Source organism: Solanum verrucosum, unplaced genomic scaffold, assembly GCF_900185275.1.
Source record: "Solanum verrucosum unplaced genomic scaffold, falcon-dt-bn FXZP01000115.1, whole genome shotgun sequence".
NCBI lineage: Eukaryota > Viridiplantae > Streptophyta > Magnoliopsida > Solanales > Solanaceae > Solanum > Solanum verrucosum.
Window position 1 is genome coordinate 1733457 of NW_026020680.1, and position 11117 is coordinate 1744573.

An 11117-nucleotide genomic window follows, 5' to 3' on the forward strand; every position below is an offset into this window, starting at 1 on the left:
CTTGAAAAACCTAAGTTTTTTAAGACAATCTTGAATTTGAAGCCTTTATATCTTGGGAAATTGAAAAAATCTCATTCTTGATATTCTTGATCTTTAGGAGAAGGGGAATTAGAGATTTTTGGGAGTTTTTATGTGTATAAAGATGTTATTAGGTTATAAGATGGAGTTGGAGAATTCAATAGAAGGTAAAAGGGCAAGAATACTGTAACGACATGTTCCCGTCGTTAGGAAAAAACCAATGGGGAAAGAATTTGAGCCAGAAAACTTTTGAGTAGTGACTTGGAAAATTGTAGCCTAGTCCAGATTTGGACGAAATCTGAGCCAGGTGAGGTCTAGGGAAATATGATAATGAATAGGGGATTTAACTATGAATTTGATCACATAAGTGGATAGCTAAGACGTTAAGGAGCCTGTACGGCTTTACGAAATCGAATTCGGGCGATTAGAACTCCTGAAACTGATCTTGGCGTGAAAGGGTAATTTCTGAACGTCAAGGGTTAAAGGTGTGTTGCGAAATGGGAGCTTGGAACTCAAATTCTGAATTTCTGTCTCCGTGCAAGCCGCTAGAGCGGGGTTAGTTCCGCCAGGGCGGGGCCGCTGTGGCGGGACAGTCGTGACTTAAATCGAGGAAAACCCCCAAAATCATTATTTTCTGCAAACCTTCATTCTTGAGAGCTAAGAGACGACCCAAGGCTATTTCTTGACAGATTCCCATGACTTCTAGCCCAAAAGGTAAGATTATTACTCCCCTAATCCATTTTTTGATTTGTAGAACTTAGATTCTTGGGTAATTATCATTGGGGGGAGGGGTTGGCCTGAAGTTGATGGTGGTAAAAGCCCTAATTGAACTAAGATCTAGGTTTGGTCTTGGGTTAATAATTGTGTTATTTTCTGGGTAATTTAGACCTTTTTTATTGATCCTTGTGTAAATTACTCGTTTATAGACCAAAATCAAGCGAAAAGAACCCGAAAAGGGAAGACCCAACTGTCTTAGGAGGATTCAATCTTGATTTTGAGGTAGGTTATGGTTTGATTTCCTGTTTGTGTGATATATACTGGTAATTTCTTCGTTGTATGCATGCATATATGAGAATAAATAATGTAAACCGAATCTAATGTAAATGAGTATATGTATATGAATGATTACATGCCATGAACCCATTACTTGATTGTATGACTATGAGTATTGTTCATTATGAGTGTGATTGTGATTGTGGTTGTGCTGACTGGATCGGGTGTCACGTTTCGACACATATATTGGATCGGGTGTCACATTCTGACATATACATTGGATTGGGTGTCAAGTTCCGACACATATATTGGATCGGGTGTCACGTTTTGACACACTAACAATTTGGGTGTGGGTTCCATGAGAGGACCACTGTGATGATTACATTCATGCCTATTTGTCGTTGATATTGGGAACTGTATGTTGCTTTTGAAATGAACATTGATCTATGTATTATATATATGTGTTTATTGTGTTGTGATTGCTTGTCTATGTCGCTTATTGGGGTGGTCGCGTGATCCTATGTGGTTGTGTACTGATACTGCACTTGCTCGTTCTTGTTGAGTACATGGCATCTTTAGGCAGTTACTGATCGACCTCAGCTAGGAGATAACTGATTGAGATCGGATTCAAGGGTGAGCTAGTTCTTCCAAGTTGTCATGGGTCCTCTTTTGTTTAGTCCATTCTCTTCGGACTCAAACTAGTGTTTTAGATATTTCTTATGCCTGATTGGGGTTGTACCCCTTTTTCTTAGACTTGTTGAAATTAGAGTTTTGGTATAATGACTTTCAGTTCTAGGGATTGAATTTCCGCATTAGTTGTTTTATTAGACCTTTGGAGTTTATGGAAACTCCGTATTTCTTAGTCATTTAAACATGTTTCCATATCTTTAAATACTTAGTTTTTGTTAAATTGCTTGGTTGGGTTGTAGTAATGGTTCTCCCACCGGAGGGTTAGTGTGGGTGTCAATCACGGCGGTCTGGGTCGTGACAAATACCCCTCTTAAAAATATAAGATGACCTAGAAAATCGAAGAAAAATAAGACCGTTTAATGAATCACATTGATCGACTCGGCAATTTGGGGGGCCTGTCATCAAAATATTTGGCGGATTGCCAAAGTGAAGCTTTGGATCATCAAAATTAATATTTTTTGAAGATTTTCTAGCCATTTCGGCAATGCAGTTCGACAATCACCAAACTCTCCAATCCAAAAATATTCTAATAAAATAATCATAATTTTTTACTCCAGATTCGGATTAACAAAGGGTTGATGGCATTGGAAACAAGACACATAAACCTTTAATTTGATAGGTTGTGGATCACCTAACTTCTCATATATTGAGAGATATAGTCCTCTTAAGATGACTCCTTTAAGATCTCATAGAAAAACTTAATTGGTAGAGAAGTTTTGAACTCGAATTTGCACTAGAGGTCCTTTATGACCCTAATACACATCTAATACACTTTCTACCTTTGGTAGTGGATCTTAACACACATGAACAAGTAGGACATCACCCAATCCAAATTGATATGCTTATGATAAATGATAAATGATTACGATCTTTTCTAGAAGTTGTGGTGTGTTACAAAGTGCTCCACCACTTTGTATATTTTTTATGGAGGTTTTATAAGACTTGTCAAATTAGATTGCACGATAATGGCATGCCCAGTATCTTCATACCAAAATGATGGAAAAATTACCTTCACCTTTTAAAGGACCATTTTAAGGAATTCATAATCTTCGTTGTTTTATATTATCACAATGGTGACCATTATCATTTTGGCATGCTCCTGTTCTAGATTCAACCACTTATCTTCTTCTAAACTTATTATACACTTATCATATTCACACTAGAGAATAGAGCAAATTCAATGGGACAGATTTCACAATTTTTTATCAAAAATATCTATTTTGCTTTAGTTATATTATATATCAATATTGTGTGTTGGTATTTGAACTCAATGTTTTACCCATATAAAGATGTGTCATGTCATAATAAGATGGAATTTGAACCCAACATCTTATCATCATGACACACTGAAACTCAAGTCGATGTTTTTTCCCTTGATGAGATAGACTTAAATCTATTGTCTTACCCTCAACCATTGACATTATATGCCAAAAATATAATGAGACTCACCTCGAAGCTATAATAATAATACCACTTCTTGATTATATTCATAAGTGAATTATGAATTAGAGATAAAAATAAATATTATCAACCAAACATTTACAATTATAGAGCAGTACTAACATGAATTAATCAATTAGATAAATTATCTTGCTGATAGTTATACAACCATCACTCAAGAATTATTAATTTAGGACAATACTTTATAGTCATTATCAAAATTTTAAGATAGAATAAATCAGAACTTACTCCTTGATTAAAATATCAGTTTCAAAATTGTTGTTATAGATATTAAAATACCTTTTCTCTCTGATTAATTATCAAACTGACAACCATACGCAAATGAATAAAAATAATCACACCTAAAAGGCTAAAACTCCTAAATAGCCATGTCTAAAAATAGGTAAAAATAACTCATACCTTAAAGTATGAATAATGGTGAATAAACTCATTCAAACTTTCTCCTAAAACAATTCTATCAACAGTATTGTTATTTTTAATTTGTGAGACTCAGTGTTAATAATATGTTATAAAATTAAATTAAAACAGTAACAATATTAAATAATATAATAAACAAAAAATGTAAAAGGCAAGAGAAAGATTTTCTTATTAATTTTTGTCATACAGTTCCAAATATTCAAGTCTATACGACGTATTCATAAGATGTTCGTTAATAAGAATACATCAAGTAACTCAAAGGAGGTCATAAATATGACATTAACCTTTGAGAACGTGGAAAGATTATGAGGGTTCTGGGATATTAATGAGGATATAATGAAGATGTGATTATAACTATTGTAAAGGTGGAACATAAAAAAAGTTATGGCCATCCACAATTATATAATAAAAATAATATTTACAACAAGATGAAGTTTCTTAACTTTTCGTATTCTACCGTGTTTCACACATTCCACCTTATTAATATTGTATTATGTTTTTAATTTTTTTTAAATTATAAATATCTTTAATTTTGAGATTTAGAGATAAATAATTTTTGAGTATTTTTCAAATCTACAACAACCAAATAAGATTTAAATGTCATATATTATCATACGCATATAATAATTGATCACTAATAAAGACAATTAAAAAAAATACATGATATTAGATTTGTATGTAACATTACTTTTTTATTTTATTTTAAGGACGTTTAAAAAATATATTTACAGTTATAAGACATTTAAAAAATAAAGATATAATATATAAATGTGTTTTTTTAATTTGGCTATCTAAGTTATCACAAAATTGAACAAGTGATGGGTGTGTCGACTTTTTTTATTTTTATTTTTCACTGTGATTTTTTCCATACCCAATAATCGAATTCGAAACCTCTGATGGAGGACTGAGACTTTTCTTATTTTTCCCTAGAATCCGAGATCTTCTTATTTTTCCCTTTCATACCCACTACTACCTCTATCTTCAAAGTTGCAAAAAAGTTGTTGTACTAGTGGTTCAAAACATGAAAAATTTAATGGAATTTTTGGTTAGTCACGCAAGAATGGCTTATGAAAATTACTTTTGGGAATTAAGGTTAAAATATCAAAGATTATATTTGTTCATTTTGAAAAAATTAAGAAATAAAAATATTTCATAGTATTTTTTATTAGAAAAGAGAATCTTATCATTATCTAAAATGAAAACTAATGATGAGTTATTATGACCTTATATGTATGACCTATAGGGGTGAGCATGGTATGGTATTTAAAAGTTTCGAAATTACAATTTTGATATTCGGTTTTAAAACATTATACCATTATCGTATCAATTTAATTCGGTATAGTTTGGTATTTTAAAGTTCAGTTTCGGTATTCTACAGTATGGTAAATTGGTAATCATAGTTTGTTTAACTTCGACTAATATATACTCGTATAATAGAGTATTATGACTTCGACAATTAAAAAAATGTTTCAATTGTATCATACTAACACATTACACGTGTAGAAAAAATTATTCAAAATAAAGTACATTTAATTTTTATATTTATGTGTTAGTACATCAATTTTATGGATGTTAATAAAAAAAATTAGATGAATAATGTTGTACGACATTGCTTCGACTAATGTACTTTAACTTTAGTGATGCCCTCATTGTATTTGTTTTTCGATGTGTCTTTGATTCCGCTAGACATTAAGTTTGTTTTGACCTTTAATTTTTTACCCTTAAAATAAATAACTTTTTCATAGAGCATAAGTTTATATTTTTACATTATAATATTCACTTGTTAAGAATCTATACTCCATTAGACATATATTTAATTTTTAAAGCTAAAATTAAAATCAAACCACTTAAAAGATAATTATTGAAGATCGGACTATTTGAAGGGCAAACCATCTCATTGAGGTGGGTTAACTTCCAAGATTGTTTCATTTATTAAATTGGTTGTGCCTCTTTGGTCGTGATTGTTACACATTTAATTGGATTGTTAAAAATAATTGTATTTGCTAGTCAAATATACACACTATTTTAAAGAAAATGACAAAAAATGTATCTTGAATATACACTTAACAGTCTTGCCACAAGTTAGTAAAAATAATATTTTAAGTACACATTTAACCGTTTTGATCCTTTTTTTTGCAAAAGTCAACACTTTAATCTCCGAAAAAATATTTATCCAACTTTATATGTTGAATTTGAGGGGAAGCGAGAATTTACATTTAAAGGTACACATTCCAAAATAAAAAAGATCAAATAGTGAAGGATAGAGACGTCTGTCAATTATAGGTCAAAATCAAGGAAAAATGATCAACTTCATAATGTTAGAAAATAGTTTCTCAAATACAAAATTTGAGGAAGTCTATCAACTAGATAAAATACATTAATCTCGTATAAAACTCGATATAAAAATAAATATCTTCATTATTTTTATTTAATTGTTCAACTACAGTTTTATGATTTTAAAAGTATACATTTGTCCGATAATTTTCACAATAAATAAATAAAAAAGAAAACTGACGAGCCCCCTTTATTTTCTTTAAAATCACTAAAACATAATCATAATGTTTGCACGAAAATAACCGATTTATTCGTTTATCACGTAAAATAAATTATGAAAAATCATTGACTTTCTAATAGTATCCCTCGATTTCCGTCCATTAATATTTCACTTGTTTTTAGTACTCCCTCTGTCCCAATTTATATGACTTACTTTCCTTTTTAGTCAGTCCCAAAAAGAATGACACATTTCTATTTTAAGTAACAATTTAGCTACAAAATGTCTATTTTACCCTTAATGAAATGATTTACAGCCACACAAATTTCTATCATTCATTTTGGACCACAAGTTTTAAAAGTCTTCCTTCCTTTCTTAAACTTCGTGCCGAGTCAAAGTACCTCATATAAAATGGGACAGAGGGAGTAGTTAATATTTTTATAGTTTTTGTCATTTCTAATTTGTTTTAAAGTGTAGTCTAGTTTTTGAGGTATAATAATTTATGCTATTTTTTATTTTTTAAGTGTCTAGTGTAGTATTTTATATTGCATATTTTAGGACTTACCATGACTTTATAATTTATCTTTTTCATAAGTCATATTTAATAGGTAAAGTTTAACAATTTTTTTAAAAAAATACTAAAAATATTAACTTTTGGCAAACTTAGGAAATTAAAATTGCTAAGTGTATATTTAAGAAACCATTTTGTTAATTTGTGATAAACTTAAAAGATCAAAATTTTTATGAGCACAAGTCATTTTTGTCATTCTCTCGGCTATCTAATACAAAACATGTATATTATATTGGGCAAATTACAGAAATCACATACTTTTAAGGCAAAATTACAATTTATCCCTTAAAAGTTTATAATTACAAAAATCCCTCAAACGGATACAATAATATAAGCGTTGATACATTAATCTGATGCGCGAGATACATTAATCGTTAAGTAAGATACATTACATTTTATACATGATACACTAATCTTATGTACATTTTATACATGATACACTAATCTGATGCGCGAGATATACTAATCTGATGCGTGAAAATGAGGGATTTTGGAGATTTGAAAAACTTATAGGGGATAATGGTAATAAGTAAACTAAAAAGTGAGATTTCTGTAATTTTTCCTATTATCTATTATATTTATCGACTATTATTTTGATGGACAACAGTGTTACCCGTATTTTGTCGGTGTTGTTGGTAATTTGATTGAAGGGCCCACATTAATTCATAAATGCTCCCATTCAACAAACATCTACCACTAGGGCCCAGGCCCAACCTCACCTCATAGGCCCAACAATCTTCTTATAACCTTACTTTGTACTTTAGATTAAATACCAAACTGTCGGTTTAGACGATTTGGTCGTGTCCTTATATTTAAAGGGCAAGTTACATATTTGATCGACAACGCAAAAAATAGTTATATTTATGAATTAAATACATAATCTTTTGTATAAAAATATTACATGTATTTATTGATTTGATGAACGAGTATTTATATCTATTTCATATTTTCTTAAATGATTAAGTTCAAATTTCATTAGGGAGTCTCTCATGTCCTATAGGCCATGAAAAGACCTCTATAAATCTTTATCAGAAGAATTTATTCAACATATAGTAATAATTATGTACGTTTTAGTGATATGACATTTTACTTAAGACACATTTCTACGTCCATTTAGTGGGTTGATGTTACACACTAAGGGGTCGTTTCGATATAGTGTACAAAAGTAATGATAAATAAAATGTATTAGTCATGCTTGTATGAGTAATGACTATATCAATTATTTTTGTATTAGTTATGGAAAGATTATTTCTTATATATTAATTATTTGATTTGGTATATTATAAATAATATGCATTATATTGCATAATTTCTAGAAAATATATTTATTTTAAGAATTACTCTTCACGAATATAATGGGAAAAAAATGTAAAAAAAGTTTGTAGGGATTATTGTGTGTTTTAATTATGCTAATGCATGCATTAAAAGTCCTTATATTACTAATACCTTGAACTTTCATGTTTTAGTAATACACACCTCAATACATAATAGAGCATGTAACTAATACAAGCATTAGTTATTTAGTTATACATAGATTGAAAAAGTGTACCAAATAAGGTACTACTAATACACAAAGTTAATGCATGCATTATTTGTTCTAGTACACTCTATCAAACGATGTAGCATTAGTTATACACTCTACTGTGTATTGCTAATACCACGATTTTTCATGTACTAGTAATGAAAAGAATTTCAACACATGTATTAGACTGATTAATGATATAATTACCCTCAAATTGCTCTCAAAACATTTCTCATTTTCCAAAGCTAAATGAGTGTAGAGGGTATTTGTTGTAAACAAATATTTTCTAATAGAAGTTATGCAATGCGTTTATTTTTAATACGAAAAAGGATCAAAATGTCTAAACTATGTGAAATTGAACAAAAATATCCTCAGTTAATAGTTTGGTCTAAACAGAGTCTTGTATTCAATAGTTTGGTCCAAAAATACCCCTATTGTTAGTTAATGGGTCAAAATGCCCATCCTTTTTCCAGATAAATATATTATTTCTTTTCTTTTTAAACACATTATTTTCCTAAAGATGATTTTCTTAATTAGAAAATAATTATCCTACTTCAATTCGAAAAAAATTAAGAATAAAAATATCTTCTATTTGATTAGAAATTGTTTATCTTTATCTAAATAAAAGTTAATAATGAAGTTACTATGATCTTGTATATATAACCTATTGTCAATTGAAAAGGTAAATTAAATGATGTTTTTATATTTTAATTGTTAAAATGAAAATAAGAAGAAAAATGACTATTTTCTGCTTATTTATAAGGGATAAGGGTCTGAAAAATACCCCAACTTTGGTCGAATTTGTTGTTGCGATAATAAACTTTCATGAGGACCTATTACCTCCCTAGACTATTTAATACCGTATTTTTTACCCCCTGAATTATTTAATAGTGTATTTTAAAGGTATATATGTGCCCACGTGGACACATTACTATTTATAATTTGAAAAAATTACTTAAATACACAACACTTCTTTACATATTCTCAATATTTCCCTACTCTTTTACTAAAATACAAAAATCCCTTATTTTCCCCCAATTCAACTTAACCGGATGCTTTATTAGTTTAAGTATCCGCCCGTTATTAATTAAAGTATCCGCGCTGCTATATTATGCATCCGCCAGTTAATTAAGTATCCGTGTTGCTAACAACTTAATAATTTAAGTATCCGTCCGTTATTAATTAAAGTATCTGCGCTGCTATATTATGCATCCGCCCGTTAATTAAGTATCCGTGTTGCTAACAACTTAATAATTTAAGAATCCGCCCGTTATTAATTAAAGTATCCGCGTTGCTATAATAAGTATCCACACTGCTATATTATGTATCCGAAAAACACTAAAAAAAGGGATTTTTGGTAATTAATGAAAGAGTAGGGAAATGAAGTAATTTCTTTCTTATACTATGTCATTTGCCTAATTTTTACTTATAATTTTGCATTACTTTGTATGTCCACGTGGGCAAATATATATGTTTAAAATACGGTATTAAATAGTCTAGGGAGGTAATAGGTCCTTATGAAAGTTTAGTATCGCAACAGCAAATTCGACCAAAGTTGAGGTATTTTTCAGACTCTTATCCCTATTTATAAGTTAAAGTGTTTTTAAAAGAAAAGAAACAAAAATTGAGTTCTTTAATAGTAATATTTTTATTATGAATAGAATATATTTTAAAAGGGAAAAATACTAATATTTTTATTACGAAAATGACATTTTAAACCCATTAAGTAATAATAAAGGCATTTTTGGATCAAACTATTAACTGTTCAATTTCACATAGTTTGAGAACATATATCAATTTCACATAGTTTAAGGACATTTTGACCCTTTTTTATTTTTAATACACCAAATCAAAAATCATATAAGAAATAATCTTATCGTAAGTAACATAACTAATGCATTCACATTACGAATATATACATTACTAGCTCTATCAAACGATTCCTAAGTGCAGTAAATTAAACAAAATGACCAAACTGAACTTTCGTTCATTTTTACTTGTCCATTTTACTAAAAATAGATATTCAGTTTTTACTTGTTTACTTTAAAAAAATCATGAGATAAGTTCTCATTTGCCCTTCTTATTAACTATAATCTTTTTCATTGCATTTTTCAAAATGTTGAATTTATTATACAAAAGAGTAATATTGTGATATCATTCTATTAAGGGAAAAGGGTTAAAAATGTCCTTCAACTATGTGAAAGGAACAAAAATGTCATATGTTTATAGTTTGGCTCAAAAATGCCCTTATCGTCAATACTTTGGTTCAAAAACGCCCTTCAACTATGCGAAAGGAATAAAAATGTCCTTTGTTTGTAGTTTGGTCAAAAAATGTCGTTGCCATCAATACTTTGATCCAAAAATGCCCTTAATGTTATTTAATGAGTCAAAAATGCTCACTTTTCAAATAAATATATTATTTTCTTTTTGACACATTCTTTTTCAAATAATGTTCTTTTTTTAAAAAAATTAGCAAATGTTTATTTTCAATTCAGAAAAAAATAAAAAATGAAAATATTTCTTATTTTATTATCATTATTTTCTATCGTTATATAAATATAAATTAATGATGGATATACTATGATCTTATATATATAACATATATTATCTGTCGAAAGGGTACATGAAATTATTCTATTTTAATTGATAAAATGAGATAAAGAAGAAAAAAATATTTCCTACATTTTTATTTGTTAGAGTGATTTTAGAAGAAAGAAAACAAGAATAGTGTTCTTTAATAATATTTTAATTAGGAAGAAGATGTGTTTAAAAAGAAAAAAATAATATATTTATTCAAAAAAGGGCATTTTTGACCCATTTTGTAACTATAGAGGCATTTCTGGACCAAAGTATTGACTGCAAGAGCATTTTTGAGCCAAAATATTGACGGTAAGAACATTTTTGAGACAAACTATAAACAAAGGATATTTTTGTTCCTTTCACATAGTTTAAGG